The sequence below is a fragment of the Leiobunum rupestre genome, chromosome 2 (assembly GCF_980474605.1).
Source record: "Leiobunum rupestre chromosome 2, qqLeiRupe1.1.hap1, whole genome shotgun sequence".
NCBI classification, from domain to species: Eukaryota; Metazoa; Arthropoda; class Arachnida; order Opiliones; family Sclerosomatidae; genus Leiobunum; species Leiobunum rupestre.
The window spans coordinates 57,201,389-57,212,484 of NC_143385.1; the positions used below are offsets into that span (position 1 = coordinate 57,201,389).

Genomic DNA, 11,096 nt, shown 5'->3' on the forward strand with positions numbered 1-11,096 from the left:
CGAGGATTTTTTATTTTTTATTAATGAAACTTGTTAAACAGGGCATCCGTCAAGCAGAGTGGCGCAGTGGGAGCGTGCTAGGCCAATAACCCAGAGGTCCGTGGATCGAAACCACGCTCTGCTAGCTATGACGGTTAACTTGTTTGCCGAGGATTTTTTATTTTTTATTAATGAAACTTGTTAAACAGGGCATCCGTCAAACAGAGTGGCGCAGTGGGAGCGTGCTAGGCCAATAACCCAGAGGTCCGTGGATCGAAACCACGCTCTGCTAGCTATGACGGTTAACTTGTTTGCCGAGGATTTTTTATTTTTTATTAATGAAACTTGTTAAACATGGTATCCGTCAAGCAGAGTGGCGCAGTGGGAGCGTGCTGGGCCTATAACCCAGAGGTCCGTGGATCGAAACCACGCTCTGTTAGCTAAGACCGTTAACTTGTTTGCCGAGGATTTTTTATTTTTTAGAAATTAAACTTGTTAAACAGATCATCCGTCAAGCAGAGTGGCGCAGTGGGAGCGTGCTGGGCCCATAACCCAGAGGTCCGTGGATCGAAACCACGCTCTGGTAGCTAAGACCGTTAACTTGTTTGCCGAGAATTTTTTATTTTTTATAAATGAAACTTGTTAAACAGGGCATCCGTTAAGCAGAGTAGCGCAGTGGGAGCGTGCTGGGCCCATAACCCAGAGGTCCGTGGATCGAAACCACGCTCTGCTAGCTAAGACGGTTATTTGTTTGCCGAGGATTTTTTATTTTTTATAAATGAAACTTGTTAAACAGGGCATCCGTCAAGCAGAGTGGCGCAGTGGGAGCGTGCTGGGCCCATAACCCAGAGGTCCGTAGATCGCAACTACGCTCTGCTAGCTAAGCCGTTAACTTGTTTGCCAAGGATTTTTTATTTTTTATAAATGAAACTTGTTAAGAAGGGCATCCGTCAAACAGAGTGGCGCAGTGGGAGCGTGCTGGGCCCATAACCCAGAGGTCCGTGGATCGAAACCACGCTCTGCTAGCTAAGACGGTTAACTTGTTTGCCGAGGATTTTTTATTTTTTATAAATGAAACTTGTTAAACAGGGCATCCGTCAAGCAGAGTGGCGCAGTGGGAGCGTGCTGGGCCCATAACCCAGAGGTCCCTGGATCGAAACCACGCTCTGCTAGCTAAGACGGTTAACTTGTTTGCATAGGATTTTTTATTTTTTATAAATGAAACTTGTTAAACAGGGCATCCGTCAAGCAGAGTGGCACAGCGGGAGCGTGCTGGGCCCATAACCCAGAGGTCCGTGGATAGAAACCACGCTCTGCTAGCTAAGACCGTTAACTTGTTTGCCGAGGATTTTTTATTTTTTATAAATTAAACTTGTTAAACAGATCATCCGTCAAGCAGAGTGGCGCAGTGGGAGCGTGCTGGGCCCATAACCCAGAGGTCCGTGGATCGAAACCACGCTGTGCTAGCTAAGACCGTTAACTTGTTTGCCGAGAATTTTTTATTTTTTATAAATGAAACTTGTTAAACAGGGCATCCGTTAAGCAAAGTGGCGCAGTGGGAGCGTGCTTGGCCCATAGCCCAGAGGTCCGTGGATCGAAACCACGCTCTGCTAGCTAAGGCGGTTAACTTGTTTGCCGAGGATTTGTAATTTTTTATAAATGAAACTTGTTAAACAGGGCATCCGTCAAGCAGAGTGGCGCAGTGGGAGCGTGCTGGGCCCATAACCCAGAGGTCCGTGGATCGAAACCACGCTCTGCTAGCTAAGACGGTTGACTTGTTTGCCGAGGATTTTTTATTTTTTATTAATGAAACTTGTTAAACATGGCATCCGTCAAGCAGAGTGGCGCAGTGGGAGCGTGCTGGACCCATAACCCAGAGGTCCGTGGATCGAAACCACGCTCTGCTAGCTAAGACGGTTAACTTGTTTGCCGATGATTTTTTTTTATATAAATGAAACTTGTTAAACAAGGCATCCGTCAAGCAGAGTGGCGCAGTGGGAGCGTGCTGGGCCCATAACCCAGAGGTCCGTGGATCGAAACCACGCTCTGCTAGCTAAGACGGTTAACTAGTTTGCCGAGGATTTTTTATTTTTTATAAATGAAAATTGTTAAACAGGGCTACCGTCAAGCAGAGTGGCGCAGTGGGAGCGTGCTGGGCCCATAACCCAGAGGTCCGTGGATCGAAACCACGCTCTGCTAGCTCAGACCGTTAACTTGTTTGCCGAGGATTTTTTATTTTTTATAAATTTAACTTGTTAAACAGATCATCCGTCAAGCAGAGTGGCGCAGTGGGAGCGTGCTGGGCCCATAACCCAGAGGTCCGTGGATCGAAACCACGCTGTGCTAGCTAAGACCGTTAACTTGTTTGCCGAGAATTTTTTATTTTTTATAAATGAAACTTGTTAAACAGGGCATCCGTAAAGCAAAGTGGCGCAGTGGGAGCGTGCTTGGCCCATAGCCCAGAGGTCCGTGGATCGAAACCACGCTCTGCTAGCTAAGACGGTTAACTTGTTTGCCGAGGATTTGTAATTTTTTATAAATGAAACTTGTTAAACAGGGCATCTGTCAAGCAGAGTAGCGCAGTGGGAACGTGCTGGGCCCATAACCCAGAGGTCCGTGGATCGAAACCACGCTCTGCTAGCTAAGACGGTTAACTTGTTTGCCGAGGATTTTTTATTTTTTATTAATGAAACTTGTTAAACATGGCATCCGTCAAGCAGAGTGGCGCAGTGGGAGCGTGCTGGGCCCATAACCCAGAGGTCCGTGGATCGAAACCACGCTCTGCTAGCTCAGACCGTTAACTTGTTTGCCGAGGATTTTTTATTTTTTATAAATTTAACTTGTTAAACAGATCATCCGTCAAGCAGAGTGGCGCAGTGGGAGCGTGCTGGGCCCATAACCCAGAGGTCCGTGGATCGAAACCACGCTGTGCTAGCTAAGACCGTTAACTTGTTTGCCGAGAATTTTTTATTTTTTATAAATGAAACTTGTTAAACAGGGCATCCGTAAAGCAAAGTGGCGCAGTGGGAGCGTGCTTGGCCCATAGCCCAGAGGTCCGTGGATCGAAACCACGCTCTGCTAGCTAAGACGGTTAACTTGTTTGCCGAGGATTTGTAATTTTTTATAAATGAAACTTGTTAAACAGGGCATCCGTCAAGCAGAGTGGTGCAGTGGGAGCGTGCTGGACCCATAACCCAGAGGTCCGTGGATCGAAACCACGCTCTGCTAGCTAAGACGGTTAACTTGTTTGCCGATGATTTTTTTTTATATAAATGAAACTTGTTAAACAAGGCATCCGTCAAGCAGAGTGGCGCAGTGGGAGCGTGCTGGGCCCATAACCCAGAGGTCCGTGGATCGAAACCACGCTCTGCTAGCTAAGACGGTTAACTAGTTTGCCGAGGATTTTTTATTTTTTATAAATGAAACTTGTTAAACATGGCATCCGTCAAGCAGAGTGGCGCAGTGGGAGCGTGCTGGACCCATAACCCAGAGGTCCGTGGATCGAAACCACGCTGTGCTAGCTAAGACCGTTAACTTGTTTGCCGAGAATTTTTTATTTTTTATAAATGAAACTTGTTAAACAGGGCATCCGTAAAGCAAAGTGGCGCAGTGGGAGCGTGCTTGGCCCATAGCCCAGAGGTCCGTGGATCGAAACCACGCTCTGCTAGCTAAGACGGTTAACTTGTTTGCCGAGGATTTGTAATTTTTTATAAATGAAACTTGTTAAACAGGGCATCCGTCAAGCAGAGTGGTGCAGTGGGAGCGTGCTGGGCCCATAACCCAGAGGTCCGTGGATCGAAACCACGCTCTGCTAGCTAAGACGGTTGACTTGTTTGCCGAGGATTTTTTATTTTTTATTAATGAAACTTGTTAAACATGGCATCCGTCAAGCAGAGTGGCGCAGTGGGAGCGTGCTGGACCCATAACCCAGAGGTCCGTGGATCGAAACCACGCTCTGCTAGCTAAGACGGTTGACTTGTTTGCCGAGGATTTTTTATTTTTTATTAATGAAACTTGTTAAACATGGCATCCGTCAAGCAGAGTGGCGCAGTGGGAGCGTGCTGGGCCCATAACCCAGAGGTCCGTGGATCGAAACCACGCTCTGCTAGCTAAGACGGTTAACTAGTTTGCCGAGGATTTTTTATTTTTTATAAATGAAAATTGTTAAACAGGGCTACCGTCAAGCAGAGTGGCGCAGTGGGAGCGTGCTGGGCCCATAACCCAGAGGTCCGTGGATCGAAACCACGCTCTGCTAGCTAAGACGGTTTACTTGTTTGCCGATGATTTTTTATTTTTTATAAATGAAACTTGTTAAACAGGGCATCTGTCAAGCAGAGTAGCGCAGTGGGAACGTGCTGGGCCCATAACCCAGAGGTCCGTGGATCGAAACCACGCTCTGCTAGCTAAGACGGTTAACTTGTTTGCCGAGGATTTTTTATTTTTTATAAATGAAACTTGTTAAACAGGGCATCCGTCAAGCAGAGTGGCGCAGTGGGAGCGTGCTGGGCCCATAACCCAGAGGTCCCTGGATCGAAACCACGCTCTGCTAGCTAAGACGGTTAACTTGTTTGCATAGGATTTTTTATTTTTTATAAATGAAACTTGTTAAACAGGGTATCCGTCAAGCAGAGTGGCACAGCGGGAGCGTGCTGGGCCCATAACCCAGAGGTCCGTGGATCGAAACCACGCTCTGCTAGCTCAGACCGTTAACTTGTTTGCCGAGGATTTTTTATTTTTTATAAATTTAACTTGTTAAACAGATCATCCGTCAAGCAGAGTGGCGCAGTGGGAGCGTGCTGGGCCCATAACCCAGAGGTCCGTGGATCGAAACCACGCTGTGCTAGCTAAGACCGTTAACTTGTTTGCCGAGAATTTTTTATTTTTTATAAATGAAACTTGTTAAACAGGGCATCCGTAAAGCAAAGTGGCGCAGTGGGAGCGTGCTTGGCCCATAGCCCAGAGGTCCGTGGATCGAAACCACGCTCTGCTAGCTAAGACGGTTAACTTGTTTGCCGAGGATTTGTAATTTTTTATAAATGAAACTTGTTAAACAGGGCATCCGTCAAGCAGAGTGGTGCAGTGGGAGCGTGCTGGACCCATAACCCAGAGGTCCGTGGATCGAAACCACGCTCTGCTAGCTAAGACGGTTAACTAGTTTGCCGATGATTTTTTTTTATATAAATGAAACTTGTTAAACAAGGCATCCGTCAAGCAGAGTGGCGCAGTGGGAGCGTGCTGGGCCCATAACCCAGAGGTCCGTGGATCGAAACCACGCTCTGCTAGCTAAGACGGTTAACTAGTTTGCCGAGGATTTTTTATTTTTTATAAATGAAACTTGTTAAACATGGCATCCGTCAAGCAGAGTGGCGCAGTGGGAGCGTGCTGGACCCATAACCCAGAGGTCCGTGGATCGAAACCACGCTGTGCTAGCTAAGACCGTTAACTTGTTTGCCGAGAATTTTTTATTTTTTATAAATGAAACTTGTTAAACAGGGCATCCGTAAAGCAAAGTGGCGCAGTGGGAGCGTGCTTGGCCCATAGCCCAGAGGTCCGTGGATCGAAACCACGCTCTGCTAGCTAAGACGGTTAACTTGTTTGCCGAGGATTTGTAATTTTTTATAAATGAAACTTGTTAAACAGGGCATCCGTCAAGCAGAGTGGTGCAGTGGGAGCGTGCTGGGCCCATAACCCAGAGGTCCGTGGATCGAAACCACGCTCTGCTAGCTAAGACGGTTGACTTGTTTGCCGAGGATTTTTTATTTTTTATTAATGAAACTTGTTAAACATGGCATCCGTCAAGCAGAGTGGCGCAGTGGGAGCGTGCTGGACCCATAACCCAGAGGTCCGTGGATCGAAACCACGCTCTGCTAGCTAAGACGGTTGACTTGTTTGCCGAGGATTTTTTATTTTTTATTAATGAAATTTGTTAAACATGGCATCCGTCAAGCAGAGTGGCGCAGTGGGAGCGTGCTGGGCCCATAACCCAGAGGTCCGTGGATCGAAACCACGCTCTGCTAGCTAAGACGGTTAACTAGTTTGCCGAGGATTTTTTATTTTTTATAAATGAAAATTGTTAAACAGGGCTACCGTCAAGCAGAGTGGCGCAGTGGGAGCGTGCTGGGCCCATAACCCAGAGGTCCGTGGATCGAAACCACGCTCTGCTAGCTAAGACGGTTTACTTGTTTGCCGATGATTTTTTATTTTTTATAAATGAAACTTGTTAAACAGGGCATCTGTCAAGCAGAGTAGCGCAGTGGGAACGTGCTGGGCCCATAACCCAGAGGTCCGTGGATCGAAACCACGCTCTGCTAGCTAAGACGGTTAACTTGTTTGCCGAGGATTTTTTATTTTTTATAAATGAAACTTGTTAAACAGGGCATCCGTCAAGCAGAGTGGCGCAGTGGGAGCGTGCTGGGCCCATAACCCAGAGGTCCGTGGATCGAAACCACGCTCTGCTAGCTAAGACGGTTAACTTGTTTGCATAGGATTTTTTATTTTTTATAAATGAAACTTGTTAAACAGGGCATCCGTCAAGCAGAGTGGCACAGCGGGAGCGTGCTGGGCCCATAACCTAGAGGTCCGTGGATCGAAACCACGCTCTGCTAGCTAAGACCGTTAACTTGTTTGCCGAGGATTTTTTATTTTTTATAAATTAAACTTGTTAAACAGATCATCCGTCAAGCAGAGTGGCGCAGTGGGAGCGTGCTGGGCCCATAACCCAGAGGTCCGTGGATCGAAACCACGCTCTGCTAGCTAAGACCGTTAACTTGTTTGCCGAGAATTTTTTATTTTTTATAAATGAAACTTGTTAAACAGGGCATCCGTTAAGCAAAGTGGCGCAGTGGGAGCGTGCTGGGCCCATAACCCAGAGGTCAGTGGATCGAAACCACGCTCTGCTAGCTAAGACGGTTAACTTGTTTGCCGAGGATTTTTTATTTTTTATAAATGAAACTTGTTAAACAGCGCATCCGTCAAGCAGAGTGGCGCAGTGGGAGCGTGCTGGGCCCATAACCCAGAGGTCCGTAGATCGAAACCACGCTCTGTTAGCTAAGCCGTTAACTTGTTTGCCAAGGATTTTTTATTTTTTATAAATGAAACTTGTTAAGCAGGGCATCCGTCAAGCAGAGTGGCGCAGTGGGAGCGTGCTGGGCCCATAACCCAGAGGTCCGTGGATCGAAACCACGCTCTGCTAGCTAAGACGGTTAACTTGTTTGCATAGGATTTTTTATTTTTTATAAATGAAACTTGTTAAACAGGGCATCCGTCAAGCAGAGTGGCACAGCGGGAGCGTGCTGGGCCCATAACCAAGAGGTCCGTGGATCGAAACCACGCTCTGCTAGCTAAGACGGTTAACTTGTTTGCCGAGGATTTTTTATTTTTTATAAATGAAACTTGTTAAACAGGGCATCCGTCAAGCAGAGTGGCGCAGAGGGAGCGTGCTGGGCCCATAACCCAGAGGTCCGTGGATCGAAACCACGCTCTGCTAGCTAAGACCGTCAACTTGTTTGCTAAGGATTTTTTATTTTTTATTAATGAAACTTGTTAAACATGGTATCCGTCAAGCAGAGTGGCGCAGTGGGAGCGTGCTGGGCCCATAACCCAGAGGTCCGTGGATCGAAACCACGCTCTGCTAGCTAAGACCGTTAACTTGTTTGCCGAGGATTTTTTATTTTTTATAAATTAAACTTGTTAAACAGATCATCCGTCAAGCAGAGTGGCGCAGTGGGAGCGTGCTGGGCCCATAACCCAGAGGTCCGTGGATCGAAACCACGCTCTGCTAGCTAAGACGGTTAACTTGTTTGCCGAGGATTTTTTATTTTTTTTTAATGAAACTTGTTAAACATGGTATCCGGCAAGCAGAGTGGCGCAGTGGGAGCGCGCTGGGCCCATAACCCAGAGGTCCGTGGATCGAAACCACGCTCTGCTAGCTAAGACCGTTAACTTGTTTGCCGAGGATTTTTTATTTTTTATAAATTAAACTTGTTAAACAGATCATCCGTCAAGCAGAGTGGCGCAGTGGGAGCGTGCTGGGCCCATAACCCAGAGGTCCGTGGATCGAAACCACGCTCTGCTAGCTAGGCCGTTAATTTGTTTGCCAAGGATTTTTTTATTTTTTATAAATGAAACTTGTTAAGCAGGGCATCCGTCAAGCAGAGTGGCGCAGTGGGAGCGTGCTGGGCTCATAACCCAGAGGTCCGTGGATCGAAACCACGCTCTGCTAGCTAAGACGGTTAACTTGTTTGCCGAGGATTTTTTATTTTTTATAAATGAAACTTGTTAAACAGGGCATCCGTCAAGCAGAGTGGCGCAGTGGGAGCGTGCTGGGCCCATAACCCAGAGGTCCGTGGATTGAAACCACGCTCTGCTAGCTAAGACGGTTAACTTGTTTGCATAGGATTTTTTATTTTTTATAAATGAAACTTGTTAAACAGGGCATCCGTCAAGCAGAGTGGCACAGCGGGAGCGTGCTGGGCCCATAACCTAGAGGTCCGTGGATCGAAACCACGCTCTGCTAGCTAAGACCGTTAACTTGTTTGCCGAGGATTTTTTATTTTTTATAAATGAAACTTGTTAAACAGGGCATCCGTCAAGCAGAGTGGCGCAGTGGGAGCGTGCTGGGCCCATAACCCAGAGGTCCGTGGATTGAAACCACGCTCTGCTAGCTAAGACCGTTAACTTGTTTGCCGAGAATTTTTTATTTTTTATAAATGAAACTTGTTAAACAGGGCATCCGTTAAGCAGAGTGGCGCAGTGGGAGCGTGCTGGGCCCATAACCCAGAGGTCAGTGGATCGAAACCACGCTCTGCTAGCTAAGACGGTTAACTTGTTTGCCAAGGATTTTTTATTTTTTATAAATGAAACTTGTTAAGAAGGGCATCCGTCAAGCAGAGTGGCGCAGTGGGAGCGTGCTGGGCCCATAACCCAGAGGTCCGTGGATCGAAACCACGCTCTGCTAGCTAAGACGGTTAACTTGTTTGCCGAGGATTTTTTATTTTTTATAAATGAAACTTGTTAAACAGGGCATCCGTCAAGCAGAGTGGCGCAGTGGGAGCGTGCTGGGCCCATAACCCAGTGGTCCGTGGATCGAAACCACGCTCTGCTAGCTAAGACGGTTAACTTGTTTGCATAGGATTTTTTATTTTTTATAAATGAAACTTGTTAAACAGGGCATCCGTCAAGCAGAGTGGCACAGCGGGAGCGTTTTGGGCCCATAACCAAGAGGTCCGTGGATCGAAACCACGCTCTGCTAAATAAGACGGACGGTTAACTTGTTTGCCGATGATTTTTTATAAATGAAACTTGTTAAACAGGGCATCCGTCAAGCAGAGTGGCGCAGAGGGAGCGTGCTGGGCCCATAACCCAGAGGTCCGTGGATATAAACCACGCTCTGCTAGCTAAGACCGTCAACTTGTTTGCTAAGGATTTTTTATTTTTTATTAATGAAACTTGTTAAACATGGTATCCGTCAAGCAGAGTGGCGCAGTGGGAGCGTGCTGGGCCCATAACCCAGAGGTCCGTGGATCGAAACCACGCTCTGCTAGCTAAGACCGTTAACTTGTTTGCCGAGGATTTTTTATTTTTTATAAATTAAACTTGTTAAACAGATCATCTGTCAAGCAGAGTGGCGCAGTGGGAGCGTGCTGGGCCCATAACCCAGAGGTCCGTGGATCGAAACCACGCTCTGCTAGCTAAGACCGTTAACTTGTTTGCCGAGAATTTTTTATTTTTTATAAATGAAACTTGTTAAACAGGGCATCCGTTAAGCAAAGTGGCGCAGTGGGAGCGTGCTTGGCCCATAGCCAAGAGGTCCGTGGATCGAGACCACGCTCTGCTAGCTAAGACGGTTAACTTGTTTGCCGAGGATTTGTAATTTTTTATAAATGAAACTTGTTAAACAGGGCATCCGTCAAGCAGAGTGGCGCAGTGGGAGCAAGCTGGGCCCATAACCCAGAGGTCCGTGGATCGAAGACACGCTCTGCTAGCTCAGACGGTTGACTTGTTTGCCGAGGATTTTTTATTTTTTATAAATGAAACTTGTTAAACAGGGCAACCGTCAAGCAGAGTGGCGCAGTGGGAGCGTGCTGGGCCCATAACCCAGAGGTCCGTGGATCGAAACCACGCTCTGCTAGCTAAGACGGTTAGCTTGTATGCCGAGGATTTTTTATTTTTTATAAATGAAACTTGTTAAACAGGGCATCCGTCAAGCAGAGTGGCGCAGTGGGAGCGTGCTAGGCCCATAACTCAGAGGTCCGTGGATCGAAACCACGCTTTGCTAGCTAAGACGGTTAGCTTGTATGCCGAGGATTTTTTATTTTTTATTAATGAAACTTGTTAAACATGGCATCCGTCAAGCAGAGTGGCGCAGTGGGAGCGTGCTGGACCCATAACCCAGAGGTCCGTGGATCGAAACCACGCTCTGCTAGCTAAGACGGTTAACTTGTTTGTCGATGACTTTTTTTTTATATAAATGAAACTTGTTAAACAAGGCATCCGTCAAGCAGAGTGGCGCAGTGGGAGCGTGCTGGGCCCATAACCCAGAGGTCCGTGGATCGAAACCACGCTCTGCTAGCTAAGACGGTTAACTTGTTTGCCGAGGATTTTTTATTTTTTATAAATGAAAATTGTTAAACAGGGCTACCGTCAAGCAGAGTGGCGCAGTGGGAGCGTGCTGGGCCCATAACCCAGAGGTCCGTGGATCGAAACCACGCTCTGCTAGCTAAGACGGTTAACTTGTTTGCCGATGATTTTTTATTTTTTATAAATGAAACTTGTTAAACAGGGCATCCGTCAAGCAGAGTAGCGCAGTGAGAACGTGCTGGGCCCATAACCCAGAGGTCCGTAGATCGAAACCACGCTCTGCTAGCTAAGACGGTTAACTTGTTTGCCGAGGATTTTTTATTTTTTATAAATGAAACTTGTTAAACAGGGCATCCGTCAAGCATAGTGGCGCAGTGGGAGCGTGCTGGGCCCATAACCCAGAGGTCAGTGGATCGAAACCACGCTCTGCTAGCTAAGACGGTTAACTTGTTTGCCGAGGATTTTTTATTTTTTATAAATTAAACTTGTTAAACAGCGCATCCGTCAAGCAGAGTGGCGCAGTGGGAGCGTGCTGGGCT

General features: G+C 47.1%; 1 non-coding gene across 1 annotated transcript; it reads left to right on the top strand.

Moving 5' to 3' along the window:
• Positions 1-8,128: 8,128 nt before the first annotated feature.
• Positions 8,129-8,200, top strand: TRNAM-CAU (transfer RNA methionine (anticodon CAU)). The gene has a single exon. It is a non-coding gene; the product is annotated as a tRNA-Met (tRNA).
• The last annotated feature ends 2,896 nt before the right edge of the window (positions 8,201-11,096 follow it).